Below are 13,332 nucleotides of genomic sequence, written 5' to 3'. Positions count from 1 at the left end.
AAAGTTGTGTTTAGTTCAATAAGTTAATTATTTTAATTTCTATCAAACCAAATAAAACGTTTAACATGTAAAAATTGTATTTAGCATTTTAGCTTGGTAGATTTGATTTGAAATGTTACACTACATCTTTCATTTATTTTAACCCCAAACTTTATTCCCATATGAGGAGAGGCTACTTACAAAGGGGAGACATTAACACATCACTTCCTTGACTCCGTTGATTTTTTTGGGGGTAAATTGCTGAAGCCTCCCTTGAAGTTTTCTCACCATTACTGAAAATTCCCCTAAAGTTTGATAGTTCCAATCTCCTCTCCTAAACTTCTTAACACAATTTCAAGCGGCCTAGATGAAAAGCTTATTAGTTTGTCTTTTAGTGAATAAGTTTTTAAGGTAGTTGTGGGATCTTTAATTGTTGGAGCTGAAGTTGGGTAGGTTAGTATACCCTTGAATATTTTATTATTTAATTATAAAATAATAAATAATTATTTAGTGAATAAGTTTTTAAGGTAGCTGTGGGATCTTTAATTGCTGGAGCTGAAGTTGGGTAGGTTAGTATACCCTCAAATATTTTATTACACTACAAGAAATATGACCTTTAGCTACGGATAAAACCATGGCTAAAGGTCAAAAAACCATAGCTATAGACCTATACTACGGTTTAGCTATGGACAGAAAACCTTAGCCTATATCCACGGGCTGAACTATAGCTAAAAGATGCATATAGCTACGGTTTATAAATTGTCCGTAGTTATATACCCAAATTTATAACCACGAATTTTTATAAAATCGTAACTATAATTCTTCTATTTATAGCTACTGTTTGCTACAAAACCATAGCTGAATGTACTAACCTATAACCATGGTTTTTTGCTAAAACTGAATTTAAATACTCTAACCTATAGCTACCGTTATTTGACAAACCATGGCTAAAAGATGCAATATATGCCCACAATTTCTTGGAAAACCATAGTTAATTGTTTCAATCTATAGAAAAAATGTGGCTATATTTCAAATAAAATAGTAAAATAATGACAATTAGGACTACCACCTTAAAGCAACACCTACTTTATTCATACATCACCTAAAAATTATATAATAACTTCTAGAAAATACTTATATTATTATAATATTTCAATACATGCCACATATAATTTGAATACATCCATTGTTCTACCAAAAAAAATACATCCATTGTTTAAAATGTATTAAATACCGCACAGGCCCACATGAGTGTTGCGAAGCACGACCTCGGCCTCGAAAGGTCGCAAGCAGTGCAGATAGGGGAGCGTATAAGATCTTCGGTACAACCATTCGTCTATCATGACGTATTTGGCTGCCTGACGCTCTACCCTTCTAGCAACATTACGGTCTGCAGGGAGGGTCCCATGTAGCAGGAAGCTCGCGAGTCGATTGATCCAGATCGGCTCTGCTTGTACGACAGGACCGACCTCCTCTGCCCCCCCCGAAAATGCTAGGCCGAGGCAAGTTCTCTATGTACACGGTTCTCATGGTATTATCACATGTGCTGGCTATCCGGGACAAAGCGTCGGCCTCAGCGTTCTCAGACCTCGGGATTTGCTTGATGAAGTGGGACCAGAAGTTGAGTAGAGCCTCTCTTACATTGGCTAAGTAGGCAACCATGGTTGGCTCGCGAGCTTCATATTCACCTGTGAATTGGTTGACCACGAGCTGGGAGTCACTACAGATGACAATGTGCTTGGCTTTCACTTCATTTGCTAGAGCCAGTCCGGCTATTAATGCCTCTTACTCCACTTCATTCTTGGATGCAGCGAACTCAAAGCATAGCACGTACTCCAATTTCGCACTGCTTGGAATGTACAGAACTATTCCAGCTCCGCTGCCCTGCTGATTTGACGAGCCATCCACATGAAGGATCCAGGGCTCCTCATCCTAGTTTGGGTTTAATCTAACTAGGAGAGAAGCCGCACTGGTTACCTTGCGGTGCTCGGGCTCGTCCGACCTAGGAACTTCGGTGCTGAAACTACATTCTACGACGAAGTCAGCTTAGGCTTGGGCCTTGATAGCAATTCACGGCTTGTACTGGATGTCGTACTCGCTGAGCTCGATGGCCCACTTCGTCAACCTACCAGACACCTCAGGCTTGAGCAAGACTTGCCTCAAACGCATATTGGTGAGAACAACGATAGTATGAGCTTGGAAGTACGGGCGAAGCTTCCGAGCTGCAACAACTAGAGCATATGCCAACTTTTCGATCTCTGGATACCTCATTTCTGCCCCCTGCAACACTTTGTTAACATAGTAGATAGGCCGTTGGACCCGATCTACCTCTTTTGTTAGTACCGAGCTTACTACCTCGTCACTCGCAGAGAGGTATAGCTTCAAAGTGTCTTCGACCTCGGGTCGGGTCAAGGTTGGGATGTGGGCAAGGTACTTTTTGAGCTCGTCGAAAGCGAGCTGACAGTCTTCGGACCATTTGAAGCCTTTGCTTTAAATTGCCTTGAAGAAAGGCAGACAGCGATCTGCCGGCCTAGACATGAAGCGGCTCAGGGCGGCTATGCGGCCATTCAACCTCTGAACCTCCTTCAATTTCCGGGGTGGTCTCATATCTAAGATTGCCCTAATTTTTTCAGGGTTAGCCTCAATGCCACATTGGTTGACGATGTAGCCTAGGAATTTACCTGAGGTGACACTGAAAACGCACTTGTTTGGATTTAACTTCATGTTAAATTTATGCAAGATTTCAAAGACAGAATGTAATTCCTTTATTAAATCACTCAAAAAATGAGTTTTGACAACCATGTTGTCTACATAGCATTCTACTTTCTTGCCGATGATGAATGGCTCAAACAATTTGTTTACAAGTCTTTGGAGTGTTGCCCCGACATTTTTCAGTCTGAAGGGCATGACCTTGTAGCAGTACAGGCCGAGCTCGGTTATGAAGGCTGTTTTTTCTTCATCAGCAGGGTCCATTCTGATCTGGTTGTAGCCCGAACAGACGTCTAAGAAGCTCAGCAACTCATGCCCTGAGGTCACGTCCACCAAACGGTCGATCCTGGGGAGTGGGATGCAGTCCTTCAGGCAGGCCCGGTTCAGGTCGGTATAATCGACACACATGCGCCATTTACCGTTAGCCTTTTTTACCAGAACGGGGTTGGCCACCCTGCTCGGGTAATGGACTTCCTTGATAAAACCGGCTGCGAAGAGCTTCCTGACCTCCTCATCAACTGCTCTCCAATGCTCCGGGGCTAGGTTGCGTTTCTTTTGTCTAACGGGCCTAACTACAGGATCAGTGTTCAGTTTGTGAGTGATGATGCTAGGGTCTATGTCGGGCATCTCTGTCGTGGACCATGCAAAAACATCTAAATTTCTAAGTAAGAAACTTACCAGTTGAGATCACAGAGGCTCCTCGATTGAAGTGCGGATCTGAAGTGTCCGATTGGGTCCTCTGTCGAAGTTGGCACGGAAACAGTCTCTTCCATAGGTGTAGCTCACTCTTCGCAATGCTCCGCAGGTCACTCCAGCTCGAGATCGTCTGCCACCTTGGCTTTTCCTTTGAGAGCGGCGACGTTGCACTTGCGAGACTCGAGTTGGTCACCTCGTGCTACCCCAACTCCAAAGTCCATGGGGAACTTCATTGCCAAATAACAGGTGGAGACCACCGCACGTAGAGCATGGGTGATGGACTGACCTATTATGGTATTGTATGGGAAGGGAGTCATGACCACTAAAAAGTCGTGGTTGAGTCTCACTATGCTAGGCCAGGTGCCGACCTCCACAGGTATAGTGATTCTCCCTAAGGGCCTGACTTCCTCTCCGCTGAAGCCCACCAGGGGAGTACTTGCGGGCTTGAGGTCACTCTCTTGGAGCTGAAGCTTGTCGAATGCGGTTTTGAAGAGCATGTCTGCCAAGCTGCCGGAGTCGACGAGGACGCGCTTAACCTCGAAATCATTGATCCTTATCTTCATGACAAGCGCGCCATCGTGAGGGTAGTGGACTCCGTGTGCGTCGTCCTCGGTGAAGAAGATCGGTTCCTTTGTCCTTGGCCGCTTCAGGGGGTTTTGCTCTTCCCTTCCGATCTCATGAGCTGAGGTCCGAGTTGCGGCCGAAGTGCAGCCCGCAACAATCGATCCTCCGGTGATCATGTGTATGGTCCCCCGAACTGGCCTCTCTTCAGGAGGTGACCTCTGTGGCAGCTCGCCTTGCCTGCTGCTAGATTCGGGGGCGTCTCTGCCTTGCTCACCTTGCCGACCTGTTTTATTATCATTATGTACAAAATTTATTAATATCTGCGACGAATGAGCTCTTCTATCTCATCGCAAAGGTTCTTACAACTTTCGGTACTATGACCACGATCTTTATGAAAATTACAATACAAATTTTTATTTCTAGCACTCGGATCCCCTCTCAGCCGAGGTGGCCACTTTACATACGGAGCGTCCTTAATCGCCATGAGAATCTTCGTCCGCTTTGCGTTCAGAGGTGTATAGTCAGTCCTTTCTGCTAGAGGAGCTCGGAAAGGCTGATCTAGCCTTCCTCCCCGAGCTAGGTCTTTCTTCTTCTTGCTGTCCCCAAGGATCTAGGACTCAGCTTCTCTATTCCTCTTTTCAGGCAAACTTTCATTCTTCTGGTTAATCTCCTCCTCCGTCCCTATGAACTGGTCCGCGAGCTTGAGGAACTCGGTTACAGTCTTAGGCCAGTTGACAACTTACATGCCACTTAAACTCCTTGTGTGTTATGCCTCTCTTGGCTGCTGTGAGGCGCACTGCGGGGTCCAAGTCGGGTATCTGTAGACAAGCATCATTAAACTGCTTGATGTAGTTGCGGATAGACTCCTCTTCCCTCTGGACTACGCCGAGGAGACTTTCTTGGGTTCTCGGGCATCTTTTGCTGGTGACAAAGTGGGAGGTGAAGACCTGCATGAACTATGCCCAACTTTTTATTATCTCAGGTGCGAGATTCCTGTACCACGTGAGGGCTACTCCTTTGAAAGTGGTAGGGAAGGCCACGCACAAGCAGGACTTGCTTGCCCTTGCCAGGTGCATCTGCGACTGGAAGGCATCCACATGATCATTCGGGTCAAACAATCCGTCATACTTGTCCAGGGGAGGTAATTTGAAGTCTTTGGGCATTGGGACGACCAAGAGTTTAGGAGACAGAGGGGATGGTACAGAGAGGAGCGGAGTGGTTTTCAATTTGTCCGAGCTTACCTCCTCTTTTTCTTTGAGTTTAGGCAAGTGGTGTGTCACAGTTCAGCGAGCTCGGTGACGTCTCCACTGCTTCTTCACGGGCTCTGCATGTTAGCCAGTTGTATGTCCTTAGCTTCAATCAGAATTATGTACATTAAGAATTTATTGTAAATGAATAAAGTACACATTTGATTCATGTTCCTGTGGTGTGTTTTTGTTTAATACCCTTAAACTGGACACTTAATGGGACTTGTGTTAGTTTAGAATGTTCACAGCCATTGGGTAAGTCTGGGGAGATTTATCCTGCCAAGGCTGACACTGATGTGCAGCCAACTGTTGGGGTGGCTTGTCTCAGCTACCAGGGTGAGACCCGAAGCACATGCAGTGTAGGATTAATAGAACCTCCGAACTGGACCAGATTTCCAGTATTGCCCTGGACCTTGGAGATAGATGGGCAAAACTGGAAAGTTACACCTGACCCCTAGACTCAATTATGATACTACACTAAGTGTTGGATTGGGCTGTCTTTGATGTACCAAAGTGAGATCCTTAGCAGGGGTCAAAACCTGGGTATGTTGGGACAGTCCGAGAAATCATCTAAGTGGGTGATCATAGTGACAGGATCAGCCCCTTTGTCGGACAAAGGTAATGATCGGGGGTGCACTCTCTCTAATGGAAACCAAGATTGCCGGCAGCCGATTTCAATTGTTGAGATTTTGTTTTGCAAAATATATTTATATAAAGATATATATGTTATGGTTTCAAAATGATTTGCAAAAGGTTTTAATTCTTGGGATCCATGCAAGCGGAGAGTGCAACACTGTTCCATGCAGTCGAGGGAGAGGTCCTCCCTTGTCGGGCAGTGTTTGATCATTATCGGCTAGGAGGTTAAGTGTAAGACCATTGAGGATAATACCTAATGGGCTAATCTTGCATCTGCCCACAGTCCCTAGGTGTTACAAGGTGGCTTGGCCCAGGGACCACTTAGGGTAAGTGTTGGGCCCATAGAGCTCACAAGATGGGTTTCAGGGAGTGCACTGTCCATAACAGTGTATTCGGCCAGGCCTTATAACAAAGACTGGGCTGAACCCATGTGGCTGATGTGTAGATCAATGTTTGGGTTGAAGGGATTGGAGATCCATCCTATGGACGCCCAAAGATTACGGAATAAGGGGCGAATTTCAAAAATTTTTCTCTCCCTTCAACTGGAAATCGTATTCCCTATTTAGAAAATCATATTTTCAAGGATCAATCTTGAACCATAAATTAAACCAGATCTGAACCAAAATAATGGGAGAAGATTATACCAGATACGGAGAAATACTATCTCCCAATGGAGGTGTTCACGCCCAAGGAAGGATCCAAAATCTGCTCCCACTGAAGATGGCGCAGTGCAGGGTGGAGCAGAATCAACAACGTTCTTCAAAAGAACTTGATCCTTCGTAAGGTTGAACTGGACGACTTGAGTACAGCTCCAACCAATCTTTTCACAAAAGATTGAAATCAAGATCCAATCTTGATTGCTCCCAAGAACTGGAGATCGAACTGAAGGAATGGCAATGGCAGGAAGGTGGCGGCAGGAGAGAATTCACAGTATGCAGGAAATCTCTCAATCTCTCTTTCTTTAAGAGAAGAATGCTGTTGATGATGTAAAAGGTTGCCGCCCCCTTCCCCTTTTATAATCTCAAAGGGATCAGCTCCTAATCAGATTAGGAGTTGCTAATCCAAATCATAATTGGGTTAGAAGTCCCTTAGTGATAAGGGATAATCCTTATCTTATCTGCAAATCAGATTAGCTGTCTCCTAATCTAATTAGGAGGTTTCCAGATCTAAATCTTATTTAGATCTTGGACTCTCTGAGTGGATAGGGTCTAAGCCCAATCCTTTTAGCTGACCCACTTCAGAATTCGCCCCCTTTTAAATGACTGATCAAATCAGCCCAGTTCGAAATGGGCTTAAGGCCCATTTAAGGTTATGTACTCAAAAGGCTTCCAAATTGCTGCCCAGTTGGGCTTCCTTGTATGGCGTGGGACCCAAGCATTGATCTACACATCAGCCACATGGGTTCGGCCCAGCCTTTGCTACAAGGCCTGGCCGAATACACTGTTAATGACAGTGCACCCCCTGAAACCCATCAAATGGGCTCTATGGGCCCAACACTTACACTAAGTGGTCCCTGGGCCAAGCCACCTTGTAACACCCAGGGACTGTGGGCAGATGCAAGATTAGCCCATCAGGTATTATCCTCAATGGTCTTACACTTAACCTCTCAGCCCATAATGATCATACACTGCCCGACAAGAGAGGACCTCTCCCTCGGCTGCAAGGAACAGTGTTGCACTCTCCACTTATATGGATCCCGGGAATTAAAACCTTCTTGCAAACATTTTAGAAACCATACATATATACTTTTATATCTTATATAAAATATGTTTTGCAAAACAAATCTCAACGGTTGAAATCGGCTGCCGGCAGTCTTGGTTTCCATCAGTGAGAGTGCATCCCCGATCATTACCTTTGTCCGACAAAGGGGCTGATCCTGTCACTATGATCACCACTCAGATGAATTCTCGGACTGTCCCAACATACCCAGGTTTTGACCCCCGCTAAGGATCTCACTGATTGGTACATCAAAGACAGCCCAGTCCGACACCTAGTGTAGTATCATAATCGAGTCTAGGGGTCGGGTGTAACTTTCCAGTTTTTCCCATCAATCTCCAAGGTCTAGGGCAATACTGGAAATCTGGTCCAGTTCAAAGATTCAATTAATCCTACATGGTATGTGCCTAGGGTCTCACTCTGGCAGCTGAGACAGGCCACCCCAACCGACTTGGTGGCACTACAGTGTCTGCTTTGTCAGGATAGGTCTCCCCAGACCGACCCACTGGCTGTGAACATTCTAAACTAACACGAGTCTCATTAAGTGTCCAGTTTAAGGGTATTACACAGAAACATACCAAGGGAACATGAATCAAATATGTATCTTTATTCATTTACAATAAACTCATAAAGTACATCATTCTGATTGAAGCTAAGGGCACACAAAACTGTCTAACAGCTCCCACTTGCACTTAGGTCCAATCAGGTACTAGCCGGAGTCCCATGCTTTCCACGTGTTTCTCAAACACTTTCTGTGATAGTGGCTTTGTCAATGGGTCTACCACATTCTCCGCTGATGCTACCTCTTTACACTATCCTCCCGTAGGTCCAACGTTGTCATACAATAGTGGAATGGGTGATGTGCTGAATTCCAAATTCAGGAATGAACACCTTCATTCATAAGGCAGCCTCATTTACGGCAATGCTTTCGGCTTGGGTTGTGGACTATTAATTTTCTACTTAGGACCCCTGTCTGCTGACGTTCAGCAAACAGCACACGATCCTATCGTGAAAACATATCCAGATGTAGACTTTCTATCATCTGGGTCTGACTGGAAATTGGCATCTGTAAACCCCTGGATCTGTAGTGAGCTACCGTCGAATACTAGACAAAACTCTTTGGTCCTTCGAAGGTACTTAAGTATGTTTTTCACAGCAGTCCAATGCTCCTGCCCTGGGTTGGCCTGAAATCTGCTTACTACACTCATTGCCTGAGCTATGTCAGGACGAGTGCACAGCATGGCATACATGATGCTCCCTACGGCTGAGGCATAAGGAACGTTTTTCATGCCATCTATCTCCTTAGAAGTCTTAGGAGACATCTTCTTGGAGAGAGTGACTCCGTGCCTGAAAGGAATGTTTCCTTTCTTGGAGTTTTCCATGCTGTATCTCTTGACTATTTTGTCAATGTAAGCAGATTGGGATAATCCTATTATCTGCTTCGATCTATCTCTATAGAGTCGAGGACCCAGTATATAGGAGGCTTCTCCAAGATCTTTCATGGAGAATTGCTGCGAAAGCCATACTTTCACCGTAGTTAACAATCCTACATCATTCCCAATGAGTAGAATGTCATCTACATACAGAACCAAGAAGGTAACCTTATCCCCACTGTACTTCCTATAGACACAGGGTTCATCCAGATTCTGCTCGAAGTCAAACGATTTGACGGCAGAGTTAAAACGGATGTTCCAACTTCTAGAAGCTTGCTTAAGTCCATAAATGGATCTGTTAAGTTTACATACCATGTTTTCCTGACCTGCAGCAACGAAGCCTTGCGGCTGCTGTATATAGATATCTTCAGCAAGATCTCCATTCAGGAATGCAGTTTTGACATCCATCTGCCAAATCTCATAATCATGGTATGCTGCTACAGCTAGCAGGATCCTAATGGATTTAAGCATGGCCACAGGCGAAAAGGTTTCCTCATAATCGATGCCCTCTTTCTGAGTGTACCCTTTCGCCACCAGACGAGCCTTGAAGGTCTCAACTTTACCATCGGGGCCCTTCTTCCTCTTGTAAATCCATTTGCAACCGATTGCCTTTACCCCGGAGGGCGGATCTACTAGAGTCCAGACTCCATTGGTCTCCATTGAGTCCATCTCTGCCCTCATGGCCTCCACCCACTTCTGGGAATCTATGTCCAACATAGCTTCCGCGTAAGTTACGGGATCCTCCTCACTAGTCAAGGTTTCCACCAGGTAACTATCCTGGTCATAACCATAACGGACTGGTGGCCTGGATGCCCGAGTGGATCTTCTAAGTTGGTCACTACCTGGAACTTGTGGGACATCTCCCACTGCTCCTGAGCTCTCCTCATCAAGAACAACTTCCTGACGATGGGTGTCCAGGATATAGTCGGTTTCCAAGAATTGTGCATTTCGACTGCAGAACACTTTCTGCTCACTTGGGTCATAGAAAAGGTAACCTACAGAGCCTTTTGGGTAGCCTACAAATAGGCAACGGCTGGTCTTGGATTCCAACTTGTCTGCACTCGTTCTTTTAACGTGTGCTGGACAACCCCAAATCTTCAAGTGTCTGACACTTGATTTCTTTCCGATCCAAAGTTCATATGGAGTATTTGGAACCGATTTGGTTGGAACCCGATTCAGCACGTATATCGCAGTCTCTAATGCGAAACCCCAAAAGGATGTGGGTAACTCTGAGTGTATGAGAAGCGACCGGACCATATCTAATAAGGTCCTATTCCTCCTCTCTGAAACACCGTTTAGTTGTGGTGTAGCAGGAGGAGCTAATTGTGATACTATCCCATTGTCCTTTAAGTAGTCCCTGAATTCGTCAGAGAGATATTCGCCACCTCGATCGGATCGAAGGGCTTTAATTTCTCTCCCTAACTGTTTCTCGACCTCTTGTCTAAACTCTTTGAACTTTTCAAAGGATTCAGACTTGTGTCTCATTAGGTACACGTAACCATATCGTGAAAAATCATCTGTGAAGGTGATGAAATACACGTGTTGATTTCGTGTCCTAACACTCAGGGGACCACATACATCAGTATGTATTAGGTCAAGTGTGCCTGTACATCTTTCAGGCTTACCGTCAAATGGCCGTTTCGTCATCTTGCCTTGTAGGCAAGGCTCACAGGTGGAAAGATCTTCTACAGCTAGAAAATCCAAAGGACCATCCTTTACCAACCTTGTGATTTGGTCAACACCGATGTGGCCAAGTCGGTAATGCCACAAACACGTGGGATTAACTGTATCACGGGCTCTCTTCTTGGGGTTTTCAACCGACGTAGTTTCGGTTATGTTAGTTTCTAGAGAAGGATGTAGAACAAAGAGACCGTTCTCCAGTTCCCCGTATGCGATGAATCTGTTGTTTCTTTTAATAGTAATCGTATTTCTAAAGAAGACAGAATAACCATCTGCACACAGTTTTGAGACAGAAATCAAATTTCTTCTTAAATTTTGTACATAAAGGCAATCTTTGAGTACAATTATTCCTTCTCTGAAACATAATTCCACGGTTCCTATGGCCGTGGCTGCAACAGTTGCAGTTGTCCCCAAGTAAAGTGTTACTTCTCCTTCACTCAGCCTTCTGCTTACCTTGAACCCCTGCAGTGAGTTACACGCATGAGTTGAAGCCCCGGAGTCAATACACTAGGACGCAGAAGCTACCAACAAATTGGTTTCTATAACACAAGTTTCGAAGTTACCTTTCTTGGATTCCAGGTAGGCAGGACAATTCCTTTTCCAGTGGCCGGTCTTCTTGCAAAAATGACAGGCATATGATGCCTTGTCCTTCCTCTATTTCTTGGGTTTGGCAGCCTTTTTCTGGGGCTTTCTCTTTGCCTTCCTTTTCTTTCCCGATTTGCCAGTTTCAACAAGCATGGCAATGGGCTCATCCTTTTTAATCAATTCTTCGGCCCTCTGCAACATATTGCTGAGTTCCTGCAAGCTGACGTTCAGCTTGTTCATGTTATAGTTCATGATGAATGGATTAAAGGATGGAGGCAGAGAGTTGAGAATAGCATCGATCTGAGTTACCAGATCCAGCCCGGATCCAAGAGCCTCTAGTTCGTTGATATACCCCATCATCCGGAGACAATGGTCGTGAACTTGTTGGCCCTTGGTCATCTGCGCGGTCTTGAACTGTTTCAAGACCTTCTGCCGAGTAGAATGATTCTGCTCTTCGTACATTGTCCTAAGACTGTCCAATACGTCTTTAGCAAGTTCGATCTGATCGAACTGCCTCTGTATCGGATTGTCCAGCGAGGCAATGATGTAACACCGGGCAAGGGAGTTTTTCTCCTCCCATTCTTGATAGTCTCTCCTTCGGGCCTCAGAAGCCCTATCTCCCGGACGCTCCGGGGTAGGTTTCTTTGCCACTTTATCAAGTTTTTCAGAAGCAAGGACCAGCATAAGGTTTCTATACCAGTCAGCATAGTTTGGGCCCTTCAACTTGTTGTCATCAAGTAGCTTTGCAAAAGATCCGTTTGCCATTTTCTGATAAAAGAGCAAACATCAGTCCACGACCTAATTTGATTCATGTTCATTTCATAGATATGGATTTTAATCTACGATCCATTTCCATTTATTCATCTCTGAGATTTCCCTCCTTTCTCAGTGACGGAGACTACGGGTTGTCTCTGGAAATGTGGGAAATCACATAGGGTGCATGAAGCCAACTGTTTCAGCTGCATAACCCCACCACCTTTCTGTGAAGGATCATATCCACCCATCATATGAGTTTTCCCTTTGGCCTCTGTCAGACAAGGTTCAGAGCCATTTTCAGGTAAACCTTTCTGTCCAGTGAGTGCTTACCCATCATATTCGTGAACGCCAAGGTACCGTGAGAGAGTTCCCATTTTCTGGTGAAGCCCCTCCCACATCGGTCTATGACGCCCCTATCATCTTATGAAACGCTTAGACAAGCCCAACAGCAAATGGATAGCGCATTTTCTGGTGCGTTTCCTCACTACTGAAGGACCCATCTTCGTGCTAATGATGGAAGGCCTTTAGAGAGTTCATCATATGAATCTCCCTATCACATGCACTCATATTATCTGGAGGGAACAGATAATTACGCCCTAGTTTTATCTTTAGGTCAAACCAAAGTGGCTCCCACTGACTTTCATAAAGCCAGATTTTGGTGGGCCTAAATCGGCTAGGGTTCCGCACGAGACCTCATGATGAGGTGTGGGGCCCACCACTGAGGGAGGTCATCCAATGACCGAAAGGGACACCATGGCAATGATGTGCATTCAGCCATGGTGTGCGAAAGAGCCACTGTTGATTGAGCATGGGCCAAGTACTTATGGCCCATGTACGTAGCACATCACACATCCATACATCACATGCAGGGATAAATTGATCCAATCAATTAATTATCTGTAAAGCCCATTTGCAGCCCATTTTAAATCCATAATATTAACCATTAATATTATTCAGGTATATGGGCCGAACGGTTCAACCCATATAGCTTTATGTGTTAAGTGGGCTTTTAGCAGTTTTAACTATTTAAAACTGGGCCTTTACAGGTTGGGCCGAATTAACCATTTAATTAAACATCAATCCTCAGGCCCATTAGTGGGAAAATTAGGGCTGACTTTCAGCCTTGATTAAACCCTAGATTTGGTCCAAACAGTTTGAACCAATCTTGGTTCGAATGGGTCTAGGGTTTGATTTCTAATTAAATCTTTAATTCAAGAAAATAATATGAAATTAATTACTGATAAAAGAAAAACAACAATCAGTAAATCAGGGCTGTTCGCACAATCCATCCTGCAAAACAAAGGTTAGATCATAGAATGCAGTTTCACAAA

This window comes from Nelumbo nucifera, chromosome 3 (assembly GCF_055504915.1).
Source record: "Nelumbo nucifera cultivar China Antique chromosome 3, China Antique-T2T, whole genome shotgun sequence".
Lineage (NCBI taxonomy): Eukaryota > Viridiplantae > Streptophyta > Magnoliopsida > Proteales > Nelumbonaceae > Nelumbo > Nelumbo nucifera.
This window is presented reverse-complemented; position numbering follows the sequence as displayed.